At 38.2% G+C, this 20,311-nt stretch overlaps 1 pseudogene; it reads right to left on the minus strand.

Moving 5' to 3' along the window:
• Positions 1 to 2,774: 2,774 nt before the first annotated feature.
• On the minus strand, positions 2,775 to 19,230 carry LOC149197378 (uncharacterized; annotated as a pseudogene).
• Between the last annotated feature and the right edge of the window lie 1,081 nt (positions 19,231 to 20,311).

Consider the following 20,311-nt stretch of genomic DNA (forward strand, 5'->3'; position numbering starts at 1 on the left):
GTATACTGAATCTAAGAAGATTTGGCTGGGCTCTATTGCTGAAATTTATGTGGAGAGGGATTTTCGATGGTGGTATCTGGGGCACGATCATACAGTGCAAGTATTTAAATAGCTCTGATTTCTCTGTCTAGATGGGGCGTAGTCAGATTGGGATCACTACAGGATCTATGATTTGACATAGCTTCATTAAATCCACCACTATTTATTTATGCATCTAGCATGAAAACTCGGTATTGGTCACTGTATTATCATTGGCCTGAATGATATACTAGGGATTGATACCGCCTCCAATATATAAGAAGATCTCTTACATTTTTTAAATAGCTGCGACATTTTTTTTTTGGCAGCAAGTCATTTCATCATGGCAAGATCGCCGACCTATCTAGAAAAGGGCTTTAGAACTGAACCTAGATGGGAATATGGGAGAGAATGGGAACAAATTATATCAAACATGTAGCTTTATGGAGTCTGTCATGTGGTTGATAGGGACTAGATTACTTGGAAGGGAAAAATGAAGGATGGAAATCATAAGGTGGTCGACACATATTTTACTCTCTGCTGTCAGGAGACATTACAAGCCAAGGTATGTTGGTTCACAAACTACTGGAAATCCAATTCTCCCATTAAGATTATTATTTTCCTTTGGTGGGTATGGAAAATTAAAATCTCATGTGGGAGAACCTACAAAAGAGGCATTGGTATGGGCTAAGTTACTATGTTATTTGCAAGGTTGCGGAGGAGAACAATATCCACTTATTTTTATTTTGTCCCAAGGTTATTCAACTCTGGAAAAATCTCAATGTTTCCCATCGTCTTCCCATATCAGCGATTTGACCATATCTCAGACTATCTAAACTGGTGGAGTAATAATAAATCTTGATGGCGCAACATCCCCCTATATTTTTTCTAGGAAATCTGGAAATGGAAGAACAATATCATTTTCAACAATCTCAGGGTTTTTGCATCACAAGTTTTGGAACGCATCAGTTTGGCACTCACCACTGACACGCTATAGGGTAAAGGACTGAATGTTTCCACTTATAAACAAACTAGCCCAAAGCTGGTCTTCTTGGCTAGCTATTTTGACGGAGCCTCACAAAGAAATAAGTGTGGATGCGATTTCTGGATTGCCTTTTCTCCGGAGCAGGAATATTGGGTACACTGAGGGGCTGGGCAGTGATCAAATTTGAAGGGAAAGTCTTAATTTCATTTATAAGGGTGCACATTCAGGCTACCCTTCCATAATGAAAAGCAACAATTCAATTGACAAAAGCAAATTATCTTCAAATTTCGTTTTTTTAACACATGGTGAATCAGTAACTGTTTGGAACTAATGTTGTGAGTTCGAAGAAAACATGCTATTGGTTGCCGATGTCTTTACAATGTTGCAAGTTGCAAGATATTCCTCAGTTTATCAAGAACAATAGCCCCTTCCAACACAGCTGCAAGTCTAGTATTCATCATACAATTCATACACATTGTAACTGACAAGTGACAGGCCAACTGTGTTCATAACATTTATGTTTGCCAAATGTTATGTTTTCTATCTTTTTCCTTGAATTACTATTATATTAAGCAGAGGTTGGTGTAAGAACACCCAAAAAAGAATTAGTTTGAGATGAAAGAAAAACTTTACATCTCAACATGCAGTTGAAGATTACACTCTAAAAACATGGGGCAGAAGAGCCTCAATAAGATGATTTCACAGTACAAATTCCATTGTGCCAAGAGTCATTTGATGTGGTATGGGAAATTGCTATTAAATTGATACGAGTAGTGAAGAACATATATGTAAGAAATACAATGTTATCCAAATAGTAAAAGGAAATGTTGTTAATGCATGATCAAACTATGGTTAATGGGATTTGTAATTACAAACATGCTACATTGGACTGAAAGAGTGCTTCTCATTGTTTTCAAATGATGAGTGAAATAGATGTGGCATTTGAAGATTCAATACACATTTTTCCAAAGTAATGCCAGCACTAAGACAACTGAAAAAAGCAATGCCAACACTAAGACAACTGAAAAAATTTCTATTCGTTTTGCCTTCATGTCTGAAGAACTTTTGTTGAGACCTGGTTAGCTAGATTCAAAATCATACCAAAGGCTTTGGATGGTTGTATTGTCTTGGTGTTAAGTGTACATAAAGTAAATCATATCATCAGCTTGGAATTGCTTACATCATTGGTACACCAGTGAAGTTAAATAATAAGGAAGTTTCATAAGAACTGGCATAATCTGCAGGTACAAGCAATGCCATTGCACTATAGTGGTAGTTATGATCTAGTATATGGACATGCTAAGAAAGCCAAGACCAAAAATTGGCAAGAAAAACTTGGGAATACAACAAGTTGTACAAAATCAACACAGAAAAGGAATGCATTCTATAGACAGTAGGACTCAATAAAAAAGGAAGATATAACTCTGGCCACTTATTTCAGCTCACTGAGAAGATATACAAATTGTAACTTTTACAATTTGGTGGAGGAACTCACAACTATAATCTGTTATTTTTGTTATCTATTTCATTCTTGTTTACGAGAGATTTTTCGGCGAAAATCACATGAGATACCATTTGTCAATGCGTTTTGAACCAACCAGCGTGGTTCATTGTCAGGACAAGTTGAAGAAACAGATCCAGCTTAGCATGTTAAATAGTCTGAGCAGAGCCTCCAACGGCTAACTTGACCAACGACTAATTTTGACTTTTGGACCAGGGTCATAAAAATTAAGTATCTATAATAAAAGAGGCACAACTTGAAACATCAATGTCAAGCATGGCCTCCTAGAATTCTCTTGATTCCAGCCTTCTGCTCAGGACTGAGTTTGGAGGGAAATCTAATTTCAAACTTGATTCTGAAATTTCCTTTCCTGCCATGCTCCTTTGCAATGGGCATTCCCTCCTTGGGAATAATCTTTTCATACCCAGGGTATATAATTTCATTGAAAGTAAGATTTAGTGTCTTCCCACTCAATGTTGGAATTGCGATAGAAAATCCTATGAGAGCTTCAACCAAGCTTATCTTCTGGACAAGCACCAAGTCATTGCCTTCTCGTCTGAACAAATCATGCGGCCTCTCATTATTAGGTCCCTATAGTACTAGTGTAACCCCTTATTGTTATTAGTACAACCCCCTTATTATATTGTTATGCCCATGTAGTCCCCATATTTTTATTATGGTGCCCCATAGAAGCCCACTATTGTTTTTTTTTTCTCTGTAAGACTAGGCTAATTTATATTACAAAAAACAAAAATTACAGCAAAATTACACCAGGGCCGTGGCCCTGCATCTCCAGTGAGATTGTCTCCATGAAAGACCCTTCTGAGTAGCATCATTACAAAATTGAATCGACACAGTAAGCCTGTAAACCGACACAATGGACATGTGAACTGACACGGTGGATTGACAAACCAACACAATGGACACATTGACTAACACGGTGGACACAAAATCCGACATGGATGACACATAGACAGATTGACAAAGAGAGCAGTAAATCGACAGAGAGCTTGAGAGGCGAACAAAGAGTTGCTTTCCTGGCACCGGTAAACGGATTGACAGCAGAATTAGTCCTCATCAGTTGTATGGGGTTCCTCCTTCGCCGGTCCTTTGAGCTTCTGCGAGACCTCCATATCCTTCGCCTACCCTTTCAGCTTTTGCGAGACCCCCATTTCCGAGCGTAGCGTCCTCTGAACCGGCTCACTAGGGCCAGCTTCCTCCGCTTGAGTTGCTGGGGGTGAGTAATCTTGGGTAGGCCTCCGCATATCGACCGCGGGAACCTGCATATCGACCACTGGCACGCCCAAATTGTCCAGAGGCCCTCTGTGGTTATTGCAGTGTTCCACCATGAATGAAACAATAAGAGTATTGTTTTCCAGCGTGCAAGGAATTCGATAACGAACTGCCGGGTGCTCCAAATGCCCGCATTCTGGAATTTCTCCCCACCCACGCACAGTGCCACGTCCAACAGGTCTGTTTGAGCCTCTGATGTGCTCATAAGAAATTTCCGCCGAGGAGGAGGGTGAATTGACTGGGCGCTGGGTGGCAGAGCGGCCCCTAGAACCACCCCTGCGACTGCTCATCCTGGGCCTCTCCCTCTGCATTGTCAAATTGACCTTCGGACCAGAATCCCACTGAGTATTTGTGCTCTGAACCAGGGAATGTTCCTCCTCTGCCAACGTCTGCTCGGAATTCTTGCAGGAATGAATCCAGGCGACCGGGGGAGCGTAGATAACGAGCGCCATTTGCCTCGAACTCAGCTGCACAATGAATGCCCACTGAACCAGCCATAAAACCAGCATTGAAGCCGAGTTTGCGGAGCCTCCCATCGCATTTATTGCCTCTGCAGTCAGGTGTGTCGTGGCACGTCCGGGCTTACGACTGCCCACGTGACATGCCTCTTCCGACACCTGCCTATCGCGCCAGGTCACCACCCGCATCCGGGAATAGAAGCCCACTATTGTTATTGTTGTGCCCTTACATTATTATTTTTATGTAGGCTCTTATTATACTATGACCCCTTAGACTCCTATATATAGAAAGGAGGTCTTGTCATTTGTATCATCCAAGAATTGTTTATTTGTGTAATGTAAAGAAGGTTGCCCCCTCGAAGAGGCTTAATTCTAAGGCATTTATCTTTCTTTTCTATCTTTTTGTGAGTTGGTTTCATAAAACTTATTAATCAAAAATACCATATCAACAACCACAACTCCTAATTATTCATTCCCCAATCACAAATACCAGATCAACAGCCACAACTCCTAACTGTTCATTCCCCTTCTCTGGAAATGTTATCTTAGTCCCTTTCTTCCATCCTGGTTTTATTTCTATACTCAAAACCTCTTGAATGGTCACAGTCTTGCTGCATGCATAAAGACAAATGTCATTTCTCATAACAAAAGAACAGGAAAATATCTACAACTTACTACTAATGAAAGAGACAAAAAAATACCCACCCACTGCCATTCAACACATCCCTTGAAATCTTCATCTTCAATACAACACCATTCTATAGTTCTTCAAGGGTACAAAGACTAGTTTTTTAGGAAATACGAAGTTCATATTATTAAAACTTATAAGATACATTCAAAAAGAGCAAACATAATATTGCAAAGTTAGCAAATACATATGATCCATCTATAATACTCAGGGAGACCATATTAGGCCATGCATGAAAAATATTAAATAACACAATTTAATATGTTTAAAAAATGAAAAGCCCAAAGCTCTAAACATATAAAATGAAGAAAAGGAAACTTAAGAGGCAAACTACCACATTCTGATGTTGTCTCTAGTTCAAAACAAGCAAGACTGTATGAAAATCAACACAGAAATACTAAATTATTTTTTTCACAAACAGAAAGATACTACTACGTCAAAGGCTGCATTAGTAAATGCATTACTCTTATACATGTGTGATTGAGAAATGTAACCACATAAGATCATATTTCATAGGCCTTGAACTCAACCACAATTGAACCAACTATAGGGACAAAATCATAGTTGGGAAACTGCATATGAGTCTAAACTAAGAACAAAAAATAAGCATATAGAAATCATTACATCTTAATGAAATTGAAATAAGAATAAAAATATGAAGAAACACAAATACTTATATTAAAAGTATATGGAAGGTCTCATTTATAAAAATTTTAAAAAATATATCTTATATAGGAGGTATCAGTGGAATTCTAGCTTATAGACTTCAGATTTGACCAAATCACTATTCTATTATCTATTAAAACTCTTTTGGAAAGATGAGACTTCCAATAATTGCACATCTCAAATGATTGGAACTACAGTCCCTAGACTTGGCTGCAAAATTGATCCAAGATAGCTTCTTCTTTCAGTTATAAAACTTTGACAGTTTTGGTCCTCCAGCTTAACATATCTTGTGCAATATCCTGCAATGATTACATTCAATATGTTTCAGAAAAAATTCACATACAAACTTGAAAAATATGGTTATGCTTTCATTTACAAAAGTCAAATGGTATAAAACTAAAAAATTTCACTTACCAAAATGGTTTGTTCAAGTGCTCGATAGAGTAAGACAATGATGGTAATAAATACTGAAACTTACTAGTTCTTTCAATCTATTTTCATAGTGGAAGAGGTTTTTGAGTTTTCATCTCTTTCCATTCATCATAAATAACATTCCAATCTACCTCATTTAGAGCATGAGGTGCACTGAGAGAGATAAACATTAACATATCCAATGTTTTTAAAGAAAGTCTTGATCTATCCTCATTTTTTATCTGATTTAATTTTGAAAAACTTCTTTCACAAACTATTGTACTATCCAAAATAATAAGAATTGCTTGCCATAAATTCATTAAGCATGGAAATCCTTCAAACCATTCAATTTCACCTCCACATAGATCCCATTCTCCAAACATATGCTTTTTTGGGTAAGATTTATACATAGTACATATAAATTCATCCATTTAACCCATACATTTAATGTTGTCCACAACAAGCAAGCCTCCAACACAAATTTTTTCACATAAACATCCCAACCATCTTCTTGTTTGAGAGTCTCTATCATCCATATCCTCATAATAATTACAAGGACTAAAAAACTTAGCTGCATTAAAAATAAGTAAATATGTGAACCTTGGATTTAGAGAGTCATTCACCTTCATTACAAAACCCTTTCCTAGAAAAATGCAGACATCTAGTGTCCCTGATCTTTGTGACTTCGGAAAACTCTCAAACCTCAATTCATGTACATGTACTATACCTATGAAATCTGCAAACTCAAGAGTTCCTTGTTGTGTTTTACTTAAAAAGGATGATGTGTGCATTGCACCTGCCCCAAATGTGCCTCTTAGAAATTGCTTATGAAGCAATCTAATAGTGACTTCCAAAGTTGTATCAATAGATGTAATGTCAACATGGTCTTCTTGAAACTTTTGATTCAACTTATTTAACTCAATAAGCACATATGCAAGTAAGTAGATGCAAAATTGAACTTGAAATATTGTAGCCATCTCATACATTTTTTTCTCCCCTAACTCCTAGTCTCTTAACAAAGAAGGCATGAGCTTAACGAGTCTTTCCATGACTTTTCCTCTAGAAAGCCATCTAATATGATGAATTTGTAACACTTCTAGCCTTGTGATTTGAAATGAATCCATTAGCTCTTTCAATTCTCCAAGTCTTTTAGTAGATTTCCTTAACCATGAATATATCTTGTTTGCAAACTTATCAATAGCTTGCAACTCTTCAAAATAAAGCATCATTTGCTGCTAATTCTTCTCGATGAGCTGTACAGTGGATATCTAATAAATGAGGGGCATATCGATGAAGCTTAGTGGATAAACCTTCACGAATACCCCTCATGGATGATGATCCTATTAGTGCGTAGATTTACCTTAGGCTGAAAAGGCAGGATCCAGGACCAACATCAAACCACGCTCAGCCTCATAGCTAGCCCTATGAGGACAGGAGAGGGATCTCTTCGAGTCGATCTCAGCAAATGATGATCTATGGGGCTTGAGATGACTGAAATATCTTCTAATGTTAGGCTAGGTATGAAGTGCAAGGATTTGATTTGATTTTTTGGGAGCTTTGTTGGAAATAGGGGAAAGGCAATTTTGGGTCCGGGGATGAAGGCCAGTTTTGCAGAGTTCTGATTGGGGCAAGAAAGGCAATCGTTTTGATGCTTTAATTTGTAAAGGTGGAGGTTTCAGATCGGTGAGAAGCTGAAGAGGGCAAGAGGGTACCAAGAATCCTCTTCAAACTAAAGAAAATATTGAAAATTAAACAAAACTAACAGGTAGAGCACAGCAAGCTAATGAATTCTACCTTTATCACTCATTTGTTTAATTTCAGAAGCAAAGAGAAAAGGAAATGATGCACATAAATATCAGTGAACTCACAAATTACATAGAGAGGAACACCATCAAAACACAGAGCCACAGGAATCCCAAAGAGTGCTGCAAAACCCTGGTCTTTCCTTTGCCAAAAATGCAGAAATCAGATGTATAATGGAGTGCCAAGCAATCCCAAGTGTCCAACCCTGAAAATGACTAAGAAATTACATGATATAGGCAAGCTTAACTCATTCCCATGCCTCTAGGGGTCGAGCTCATCATTCTAGGAGCTGTTTCAACCATATCTAAACAAGGAATTGAAAAATAGGCAATGAAACAACTTGCCTCTATATGTTAGGAAACTGATTCATTCAGTTGTTTTTCACTTTTTAGTGAATGAATCTACTAAAGCAAGTAAATATGTGCCAAAATTACAGCATGTTCATGAAATTACATGAAGGTAGATCAAGAGTTACATGAAAAAGTGAAACTAGTCAAAACTGGGCAAAATTCTGAGCTGTTGAGTGAAAAATAGGCCAAAATTCTCTATGCGCCGCACCCAAAACCTATATGCATAGCACAACGTTGGAGCTTATTTTGAGGCACTTCCCTAAGTCCAAACTGAGCTCATGATAGCTCGTTGGAAAGCCCTGCCTATCTAATTTCCAACCCAAGTGGAATTTCTGGATTTGGTTGTCATTTGCCCCTCCAAAACTGCAATCTCCCAAGACTGCTTCTTGTGGGTGAAAAAGGTAGCAGAGAGGTCATTTTTAGGGTGTTTTTGACCCTTTAGGCAACCAATAAATTGATGCAATCCTTAGGTAATCCATGAGAATGCATAAATTTTGATGAAAAATCCAAAAATGTAAATTTTGCCTCCAAAGGATCTCCCAATTATAAGCGCGCACCAAGTGGCGATACGCGTTGGGCAGGAAAATCTGTTTTGAAGCCAAAAAATTCAAAATTGACAAAAGTTTCTCCAAATTTGTTGAAATTTGGACTAAAGGTCCATCATCAAGTATCATGCTTATCCAAAGAAGCTTCAGCCAAGATTTGGAGCCTATCATTCCTTTTGCGTCGTTCTAGTGCCCTCCTTAGTCTTGCCTTCAAGATTTTGATCCTTGCGTTGCAAACATGAGTTCGTGCCCAATAAAGATTTTTCATGTGCCTGAGCATGTCCTTGTCCTTGTTTGCCTTCACCAACAGCTTCTCAAGATGAGTATTGGCCCTCTCAAGCCAAGTCTCTCGATCAACCTCTATCTCTTACTCCAATGAAGTGAACTCTATCCTCCTCCTTTGGGCAGCTTGGCAATTTTGCCGAATATTTTGTAACTCCATGACTGTATGTTGATCCTCCAGTTGTTTGTTTCACTGCTCCAAATAGTTTATGACCCATTGAGCTCTCTGCAACATGTTGGTCAATGCATCTATCTCGGCTTTCTGCTCCTGAATGACCTCCCTCAGCTTTGAGCTAGGAGAGCTCACATCATCATCGATGAGTATGAAATTAGTGTTTAGGCCTCCTGAAGGGCCCTCATCATGCATAGGCTTCTTGCCTCTATCCTATACCTGTACCTGTGCTGCTAATGACGACAACGAGACCCCTTCTACCCCAGGTGGAGATAGTACTCGTCGGGCTGCTGCAAACAACCCTCTCATGCCTCTCTGATAGGTGACGTATGTCGGCACACTAATAGTCTCTGCGTCCCGACCTCCATGTTGATGTGAAGGTCCACCTCAATCGTGGAAAACCTCCTGATGAGCTGCTGAAGCTGTGAAGAACTCACGGGAAAGGAAGTCTTCCCATGTGATACCCTGCAAACCAAGCTGATGCACAACAATGATCTTGATGAGCGCATAGTGATAAATGATGTTGTACTGCTGTTTAGGAGTCTTCTTTTGCACAAGAGTAGTCATCCTCTCGATGTTTTGGCACATGAAATATGGAATGTTCATCATCTTCACTCTCATGAAATGCATCAACAACCTGATATGATATGCATAGAGGCGTGAGAAGCAGCCCTCACAACTGAAGTATCTGATAATGAGTCTCATCAACAGCGCATAGGATTCTTTCAAAAACCGGAAAGGGAACACCCTGCTGAGCTGTCTCACATAGCTAGGCCTGATATATGGTTCATAATGTACTCTTTCTACCTGCATTCTTTTGTTCCACTCCTCACCTACATTCGGTATTCCTGTTGCTTGAGAAATGGTCTCTGGTGTCAAGGTGAAATTTACACCAGCAAGAGTTACCTGACCATCATGCAAATGCAAAACAAATAACCAAGCCAACTCCTGATGATGCTGAATTTGAGCAATCATTTCACAATACTGAAAGCATGACTGTTGTTGGAAACATGCCATGGCAAGTGGGCAGGCTTGCAGCTCAGTCAAAGAGGTGGGCTCTTCTCTAACATGTCTGCCACCCTTATGAGGCCTCCTTGGTGCATGAAGCTCTGTGGTAGAATCACTGCCTTGTTCATATGATGAATCAGTGTTTGTCATGGTGCTGCAAAGGTGTATGTCAAGTATGTGTTTGGTTTGGAAATGATAAATGAGTGTTTTGTTTTCAATGCCAAATTTGTCAAAGGGAAATGAGGGACTGTGAGGAATATGAAACAGTGAGAAAAGTGGAGTTTGTCAAGTGAAATTAAGGTGTGCAATAACAATCACTTGACTATTGGGAATTGGGGATTTAGGGATTTTGCAAATCATATGGGGAAAGGGATAATGATAAGAAATGGTAGTGTTTAGGGATAGGAAAAAAACAAAATGGGGACAAATGATATGAATGATTTTAGAATATAGGGGAAAAGGAGAGGGAATGGTATAATGATGTGACAGTGAGTGGAAAGGAATTACATGTAGGAAATGATAGTATGATAGTGAGTATTCAGCATGAAAATGACTTTTTAAAACACCATTTGAAACCCTAAGGAGCAGCTTCAACAAAAGGATAGGGTTTATGTTTTCACCATTCAAACCTTATATTCTTCTCTTCAAATCACAACAAACACCATTTAATAGCAATGGCAAAGGCTCACACACTTACTTGGATCATAGAAGACTGAGTTGATTTGAATAAATTCGGAAGCAGTGATGAAATTTCAGTTGGCAGCTCTGCGCACAACCCAGTGCGCCGTGGAGGCTGTATGCACCACGCAGGTTCAATTTAACACTGTGAACATCGGCTCTATGCGCCGCGACCTCCCAGTGTACTGTGACCACCTCCCAATGCGCCGCGTAGGCTAGCTTCACCACAGTTTCGGCTTTTCACACTGACTTTTTCTTCCTCCATGATTTTTCTTTGTTTCACTGATGTCTTTGGCATGTAATTGGATTATTGAAACACAAACATATCTCTTATGGCATGAACTTTGATTTTTGATTTGAAGAAAACCCACTGTTTGAAAACTTTGGCACTTTTACAAAAGAATTCTGTTTTTGTTTCCTTGTGATTTTTTGAACTGATGATGAATCTCTTTGTCTGTTCTGCAGGGATGGATGTCATTGGATTTGGCAAAGGTGACCAGGGCTGCGCCTGAAGGACTTTACAACTGAAACAACTTTGAAAATCACATGGTACTATTTTTCTTCAAAACAGAGTTTTGAATGAAAGTCATGATCGAGCATTATTACGATGAAATTTTGCAATGAAAACTTATTTCAAACCTCCCTCATGTGCCTGCTGGCATTATTAGCCATTTTGAAGACTAAACTTGCGAAACCCTAGACCTAATAACTAAAATGACTCTTTGCTGACCACGAGACCAAACAAGACAGTACATGACTTTAAAATTGACTTTGATGAGTAGACATGGATCAACAGGTACATGACATGAGGGAGATGAGTGACAAGACCCTTCCGTCAGAAAATCGATGCTCCTAATGGAATGCAAATGACTAGATTGAACGAGACACCTAAAAATGAAATGCAACAAAAGAGATTTTGATCGCTGACGGAGGGATGAAAAGACCAACTCTAACAGATCCATCAAATCCAAATCCAACTAACTTTGTCATGGATAGATTCATGTCTGCTAAAGAAGATTCCATAGCATCATACATAGACTGTGATGTTCCATCCCCAATTTGTAGCAATTGTATGAATTGTGTAGCACATGAACCTCTTCCTTCATCTGTCAAATATATAATATCAACAATCAAATGTTGCACCATAGTCCAATCAATGCTTTCATCAACTAAAATTGAGTAATATGGACTTTGGAAAATCTCATATTTTAATTTTTTCCAATATACCTCCTTCGTTGCTTCTAGAAAGTCTTTTCCAGGTGTTGTATTTGTATATGCTGAGTATTCATCTATGAGAGGCATGTGAGGAGTGTTTTTGTACCTATTCAAGTCACAAATTGACTCATATACTTCCAAAGATAAATAATGTATTGCAACAAAATACATGTTCTCAATAACTAATATAATTCTCTCTTTCTGAGCATCAACCATTAGATCTACATGTTTTGTAATTGGAAGAGTATTCCATTTACTTTCTTCCTCTACAAGTTGCAAAGAAAATTTATGAACCTTTGACGTTGCATGGATGTTTAAAGCACTAACTTGAAGGGTTGTGTTTCCATCTTTAGCAAATGGAGTTTCCCTTTTAAATTTTACACACCATGAACATTTTATCCTCTCAACACCATTAAAATATTTTACAACATAAGCCCGTGGAAATCTCATCTTCCATTTGGACTTGAATGTCCTTTTCTACCTCTTGGATGTTGGTTCCTCTTCAAGAAGCTCTGCACTATATGATTCATGGTCCTCATCCACATGATCATATACTTCATTTTCAGAAATATGTAGTTGATTAGAACATTGAGAGATACCAAATGCATCAGCAAGTGAAAGTTGTTTCAGATCCTTTTTGGGGCGACCAAGAGGTGGTATTTTATACCTATAATAAAAAAAACAAGAAATATAAAAATATATATTAATATAAAAACACACAATATTCTTTGAAAATAATACAGTATACAACAAAATTCATATGAAAACTAATGAAAATAAACAAATAGATAGCACACACATAGGTCTTCCGATCATTGATAATTAAAACTAACATTGATCTTCATGGAAGGTTATGTACATTTCCATCACCAAAATGGAATTTCTTCTATAACAAGGAATATCTCAAATTGTTTTTTAGTAACTGTAATGTAGAGGGCATCAATATTCACAAGGACAAGAATCACAAAAAGGGGGATGCACAAAGCACACCAACAGTTGGTAGTTCGAGTGGGGAAAGTCTATGCAGCATCCGTCATGTATGGATACTTCTTGAGAAGATTTGACAAACAATTCCAACTAGAGAAGAGCATGAAGACGCTTCCTTTTGTCTCAGATGAAGAAACTGATACTAAGCAGTTGAATTACACCCACGCAAAATTAGAAGGTGGAAATTGGCAAGATAATTTAGATGTAGAAGGTGGTGTGGCTGGATAATAAATAATGAATAAAAATCATGCACAATTATCTCCCAACACTGGTAACACTAGATGATTGGGATAGCCACAAACATTCACATGCATGGTTCCATGATTGTTATGTATGTTAATGGCTATATATGGTTGAGAGTGGAGGTGGGCAACTAGAAATCCACATTTCAATGCTCAACAAGTGTACATTTCAATGTTATGGTTCTAATTACATAACAGATAAAATTACAGACATGCCTGAGTGTACATTTCAATGTTATGGTTCTAATTACATCTTAGATAAAATTACAAACATGAAAGAGTGCGTGTTTCAAAGTTATGGTTCTAAACATGCCAGAGCATGACAAGGAATTCATGACTCTATTTTTAATATGGTTATGAGCTATGTCATATAGTGGAGCCATAAACATGTATGGAATTCATAGAATCATGAATATTCATTGTTGTGAAGTCTTTGTGTAGAGAGACAGTCTATTGGGCAATGGATATTCATGGTTGTGAAGTCTTTGGGCAAAGAGACAGTCTATTGGTTAATGGATAATGAAGGTGGTTTAAAAATGAATAGAACATTATGCAACAAAAGTTTTAAAAATAGAAAATTTGGTGTTATCGTTATTGATTTTATTTGATCAAGATTCACCTAAACGCATCTATATTTTTGAGGATATCTCGTAGTAGTTAAAATTCAAGAAAATAAAATATTGTCATTTGATTTTCAATAATATTAAATACATAATTCATATAAACTTAAGATGATAGTTATTTCATTTAATCAAAGGATTTGGTATAAATTCCATTGTCTACTAATGAAGTTGATGATCACTTAATAATAGACCAAAAACCTAGTAAAATGCTAATCCACTTATGTAAACCTAAGATCACAGAGTGCAAAGATACACCCATCCCACTCAGCACCCACCCCGCCTCAATTTTAGAATATAGTCGTACACCCGTCTTCTCACAATACATGGTATGTCAAGAGATAAACATAAATATTCTATTAACACGACTTCTCTATTCTATACAGGTAGACAAGATGCGTGTATGGGTGATGGTGGGTTCAATGAAGGGTGGCCTTATAGTTTGCTCTGGTGGAATAGAGGCTCTTGTATAGAAGGGTTTTAGGAATATGACACCATATTTTGTTCCTTATTCCATTGCAAACATGGGATCTGCATTGTTGGAAATAGATCTGGGAGTAATGGGTTGGACCTACTCAATTTCAATAGCATGTGAAACAAAAAATTATTGCCTATGTGTAGCTGCAAATCATATTTGCAGAGGCGAAGCAGATATCATGCTTGCAAGTGGCATAGATGCTTCAATTTTTCCTACAGGTGTGGGTGGACTTACTACTTGTAAAGCCCTTTCACAGAGGAATGATGACTCGCTGACAACTTATAGACCATGGGATAGAGATCGTGATGGGTTTGTCATTGGTGAAGGTGCTAGCATCAAGCGACTGTGGCTACAGTAGATCCTACTTTCTAAGTTAACCGCCCATTCATAAATTCATATACTTTTATTAAGTTTTATTTAATTTATGTATAAATCTTTATTTATTTATTTAAACTTTAAACCAATCCTATTTATTTATATTTTAAATATATTTAATACATGTGAAATATAATTTCTTCAACTAAGCCCACAATCCGTATTTGAAGTCCACTAGATAGAAATGCAATGGATGGACCACAAACTCAAGCTCCATATAAATTTTCTTTCTATAATGGCAAACTCCCACTACCTAGCAAGTCTAATGATAGACCTAAAGTTGAAATTCGTTAGCACTGAGGGAAATCCTCTAACAATATAGAGGTTTGAGGTATTCAAATAGGAAAAAAAAAATCTCTAGTGCATAAAGGAAGTGGAACATACATTTGAAAAAGGAAAAAGAACTCGAACCAGATATCACTGGTTGTAAATTTAATCTTTAAATATTCCTGTTCCACTCCTCACCTACATTCGGTATTCCTGTTGCTTGATAAATGGTCTCTGGTGTCAAGGTGAAATTTACACCAGCAAGAGTTACCTTCCCATCATGCAAATGCAAAACAAATAACCGAGCCAACTCCTGATGATGCTGAATCTGAGCAATCATTTCACAATACTGAAAGCATGATTGTTGTTGGAAACATGCCATGGAAAGTAGGCAGGCTTGTAGATCAGTCAAAGAGGTGGGCTCTTCTCTAACATGTCTACCACACTTACGAGGCCTCCTCAGTGCATAAAGCTCTGTGGTAGAATCACTGTCTTGTTCATATGATGAATCGGTGTCTGTCATGGTGCTGCAAAGGTGTATGTCAAGTATGTGTTTGGTTTGGAAATGATAAATGAGTGTTTTGTTTTCAATGCAAAATGTGTCAAAGGGTAATGAGGGACTGTGATGAATATGAAACAGTGAGAAAAGTGGAGTTTGTCAAGTGAAATTAAGGTGTGCAATAACAATCACTTGACTGTTGGGAATAGGGATTTTGCAAATGATATGGGGAAAGTGATAATGATAAGAAATGGTAGTGTTTAGGGATAGGGAAAAAAAACAAAATGGGGAAAAATGATATGAATTATTTTAGAATATAGGGGAAAAGGAGAGGGAATGGTATAATGATGTGACAATGAGTGGAAAGGAATTACAGGTAGGAAATGATAGTATGACAGTGAGTATTCAGCGTGAAAATGACTTTTTAAAACACCATTTGAAACCCTAAGGAACAACTTCAACAAAAGGATAGGGTTTATGTTTTCACCATTCGAACCTTATATTCTTCTCTTCAAATCACAGCAAACACCATTTAATAGCAATGGAAAAGGCTCACACACTTACTTGGATCATAGAAGACTGAGTCATTTTGAATAAATTGGAAGCAATGATGAAATTTCAGTTGGCATCTCTGTGCACTGCGAGCACAACCCAGTGCACCACACAAGTAAAATTTAACACTGTGAACAACGGCTCTATGCGCCGCGACCTCCCAGTGCACTGCCACCACCTCCCAATGTGCCGTGCAGGCTGGCTTCACCACAATATCGGCTTTTCACACTGACTTTTGCTTCCTCCATGATTTTTCTTGGTTTCACTGATGTCTTTGGCATGTAATTGGATTATTGAAACATGAACATATCTCTTATGGCATGAACTTTGATTTTTGATTTGAAGAAAACCCACTTTACAACTGAAACAACTTTGAAAATCACATGGTATGATTTTTCTTCAAAACAGAGTTTTGAAGAAAAGTCATGATCGAGCATTATTACGATGAAATTTTGCAATGAAAACTTATTTCAAACCTCCCTCATGTGCCTGCTGGCATTATTAGCCATTTCGAAGACTAAACTTGTGAAACCCTAGAAATAATGACTAAAATGACTCTTTGCTGACCACGAGACCAAACAAGACTGTACATGACTTTAAAATTGACTTTGATGAGCAGACACGGATCAACAGGTACATGAGATGAGGGCGATGAGTGACAAGACCCTTCCATCAGAAAATCGATGCTCCTAATGGAATGAAAATGACTGGACTGAACGAGACACCTAAAAATGAAATGCAACAAAAGTGATTTTGATTGTTGACGAAAGGATGAAAAGACCGACTCTAACATTGGCTCCAATGTGTATGGTAGCTCCTTGGAGGTGCCAAGAACTGCAAATCTTTGGGAGAGCAGACAGTGCCTTTATCCATTGGGCTATGGAGTCGATAACTTCAAAAACTGACACAAGACTTTTGACTCATTTATTAACTGAAACTTGACTCAAACTGAGTCAATTTTGAAACCAAAGTTACTGAAAAACATGACTCAAGACTTACTTAACTGAAAAAAGTACTTACAAAGTTTTTTAATGGCAGCAGACCATCGAGATTTGAGAACTTCAAACCATGATGAAAACCACCCGCCTACTGATGAAATATGTACAATCACGTGTAGTGAGCCTTCCAATGTAACCAATCCAACAAATGGCCACTCAAGGAAATTCTGCTCTCACTTTCCCTGAGTAGGCAGAACGATGTACATGTAGGCAACTCACAATAACCATTGAAACCAAGGCTTATGATAACGAACTAGGCAACATTTATTTCATCTAATGCTTGCAAAATAATGCCAAAGAGATCTTGATAATCCTGAAGCGCTATTTTGTCTTGAGATCCAGCAGCAAAAATACAAGCACTCCCTTCATCCTGATCTGAAAGAACCACTGGTTGCTGAGTGATAGGAAGGCACAGAGAGGTATAAGCTTTTGCCATCTGAGTGTTAGCTGTAAATTCCTTGACTGTGATAAATTTTGGCATATTGTCTCTCTCAAGCTCATATTCCTCAACTTCATGGTCTAGGTCATTCTTAAACAGAAAACAATCTTCAAGATCATCAAACATGATAGCCTTATCATTTTCATGAAAGAGAATATTATCTATTCGCTGATTTATAAGGCTAATGTCAACACTGTCATCATTTTCAAAAGAGGAAGAAGTTCCACCATCACCTTCTTGACCATGTGCACACTGCAGATCTGCGTTAACTTGAGCTGTAACATGATCTTTCAAGAGTTGATCTATCTCATCTTCAGACAGAGGAGATAAGACTTTCTGTTTTCTTTTGCTCAAACAGTGATTGTCTTCATGAAATAACATTTTGAAACATGAAAAACCTGAATGACAGTCCTTAATTCCCTGATCTTCTGAAATTTGAAAACATCGTTGATCCTCTTCCAAATGCTGAAACTCTTTTTCTTTACCTTGTTGTCCATCAATATGTTGCTGCTGTCGGACTGCTGATTTTTCAGCGGTGCCATCAAGTCTTTGCCGCTCTTGTCTCAAGACTTCTCTAAAAGTTTCAGTAATCTCAAGAATTTCTTCTACTTCCACTAATTGGCTATTGACATCATTAAAACTATATGAATACAAAACAAATGACCCTAGATGAGTATGTACATAGTTGATCGGATGATTTACTGGTTTCTCCTTGCTAGTGATCATGTACTTCATTTTCTGCTCCCGGTATAATTTCCTCATCTGACCAAACACGGGAATCGTAGCATAGGAGAAGTCAAGTTGCATTGTCCCTTTAATCTTTGCTCCCCAAGATCTGGAAAGAAGCATGCCAAATCTAGGAGGTATATCCGCCACCACCACGTCCATCAAAACATTTTTAGCCGGAATCTGATCCAAACTGACCACCAAATCCTTTATAAGCCCGATGCACCTTACTCTACTGGAATCAAAAGAGTAAAGGTCATGGTATTTTCTAGTGATGTCCAATCCCAATTTCTCCATGATGGCTTTCGGCATAAGATTATGAGAAGCTCCGGAATCAAACATAGCATTATGTAAAACAAAGTCATGCACCCTGAGATTGATATAGAAAGGATCAACATCGCTATCTTGGGACTGACCTTCCAATGTTGGCCCAAAGATCAACTCGGGACTGTCATCCTCCACATTTACCATGTCTGATGATGGATCTAAGCTCAAAATTTTAGACACCTGACTTTTATAATTGCTGTTCTTCATCAGCTTGGTCAAAGGAATGGATATTTTCAACTTAGCAATTTCATTTTCTAAGTTAAACACTGAAACTTTATCTACCTCTTTTGCTGGAACATCTTTCTTTTCCGCTTTCTCCTTGGACACATTGGGCTGATTTGGTCTTTCACTTGCTGATGTTGATTTGCTGTTGCTAGGATTAGCTGTCTCTTTTCCCTTTTTCTGCACATTAGGAGGATCATTCTTTGAGGCTACTACCTCCTTCCTTTTCTGAATTGGATTTACAGGCACATCTCTGTTTCGAAGTGAATATTACCGCTGCTAAGCTGACAAAGCATTCGTGTATCCTCTTTGGTAATCATCGGACTCTTCCTCAAGTACCGTCTCATTTGCCAAAATAAAATTTCATCCCCTCGTTCAGCTGGATTCTCGGAGTACTCCTCATCTTCAGTGATGTAAATTGGCATGTCGTCGAGCGTAAAGAAATGATTTTCTTCTCCAATCACGTTCTCCTCCTCTTCTGATTCTGGACCAAGTACAACATTCTGTTGGAGAGGTGTCTTCACTTGCTATTGCACTGTTTGATCTTGGGCTCGCTGCTCTCTTTGTTTGATCCTATATTGGGGCTGCTGCTGGCCACGAAAGTTAGGATTTCTAATCTGTGGTTTAGGCTTGTCAAGTTTCAGTCTATCCAACATCTGTTCCACCTTTCGAAGCACTTGATCTGATGAGGAAGATTCTTCTTTTATTGTGACTTTCTTTTTAGCTCTTGCTCTAGCTCTTTTGGCCAGCAGATTTGCTTCAACGCTAACCGCAATCTTTTGCATGTCTTCTAAAGTAGCTGGATCTCTTTCTCTTAATTGGTAAGCCATATCAGTGTCAAAACCATCCAGAAACTTTATCAAGGCTAGCCCCATGGGTGGCTTTAGGTGATCAGGGATTGCATTATAAACTGAATTGAATCTTATGCAGTAATCTTAAACAAACTCACCCGCATTTCATTTGATGTGCTCATACTCAAAAAGGATCTGCAAAGGATTTTTCTTCACTTCCCAGCAGTTTAAGAATTGTCTCTGTAGATCGGCCAATGTAGTCACGCTTGCAGCTGGCAAGGCCCTGAACCATTTCCTTCACCTCCAAATGTTTGTAAAAACAGTCTCATGGTTACATTTTCTGCATCAATCTCATGAAGATCGAAGAAATCGGTCATTCTGTCCACATGTTGCTGAGTTGTGATACCATGAGGAGTGCCATCAAACAAAGGAATTTTTCTTTGGTAGTCGGTGGGCATATCATCCAAATTTTGAGGCAGTACAAGCGGTGCAAAATGAGCAGCCATTTCTCTTGGTGGATTTGCAATCGGTCTTGGTGATGTTGGGGGAGTAGGTGGAGCTGATGTATGGGGAGTATGAGGAGGCATATGTGGCAGTGAAGCAATATTGGCTATTTTAGGAGTAGAAGGAGTGGACAGAGGGGATACGGCTGCAGATTTTTCATCAGAGATGGTAGGCTGCGCGACAAGGGTAGGAATGAAAGGAGGTTCGGTGG

The sequence above is a fragment of the Pinus tabuliformis genome, chromosome 2_2 (genome assembly GCF_031772625.1).
Source record: "Pinus tabuliformis cultivar Carrire ecotype Pingquan chromosome 2_2, CPIR1, whole genome shotgun sequence".
Taxonomy (NCBI): domain Eukaryota; kingdom Viridiplantae; phylum Streptophyta; class Pinopsida; order Pinales; family Pinaceae; genus Pinus; species Pinus tabuliformis.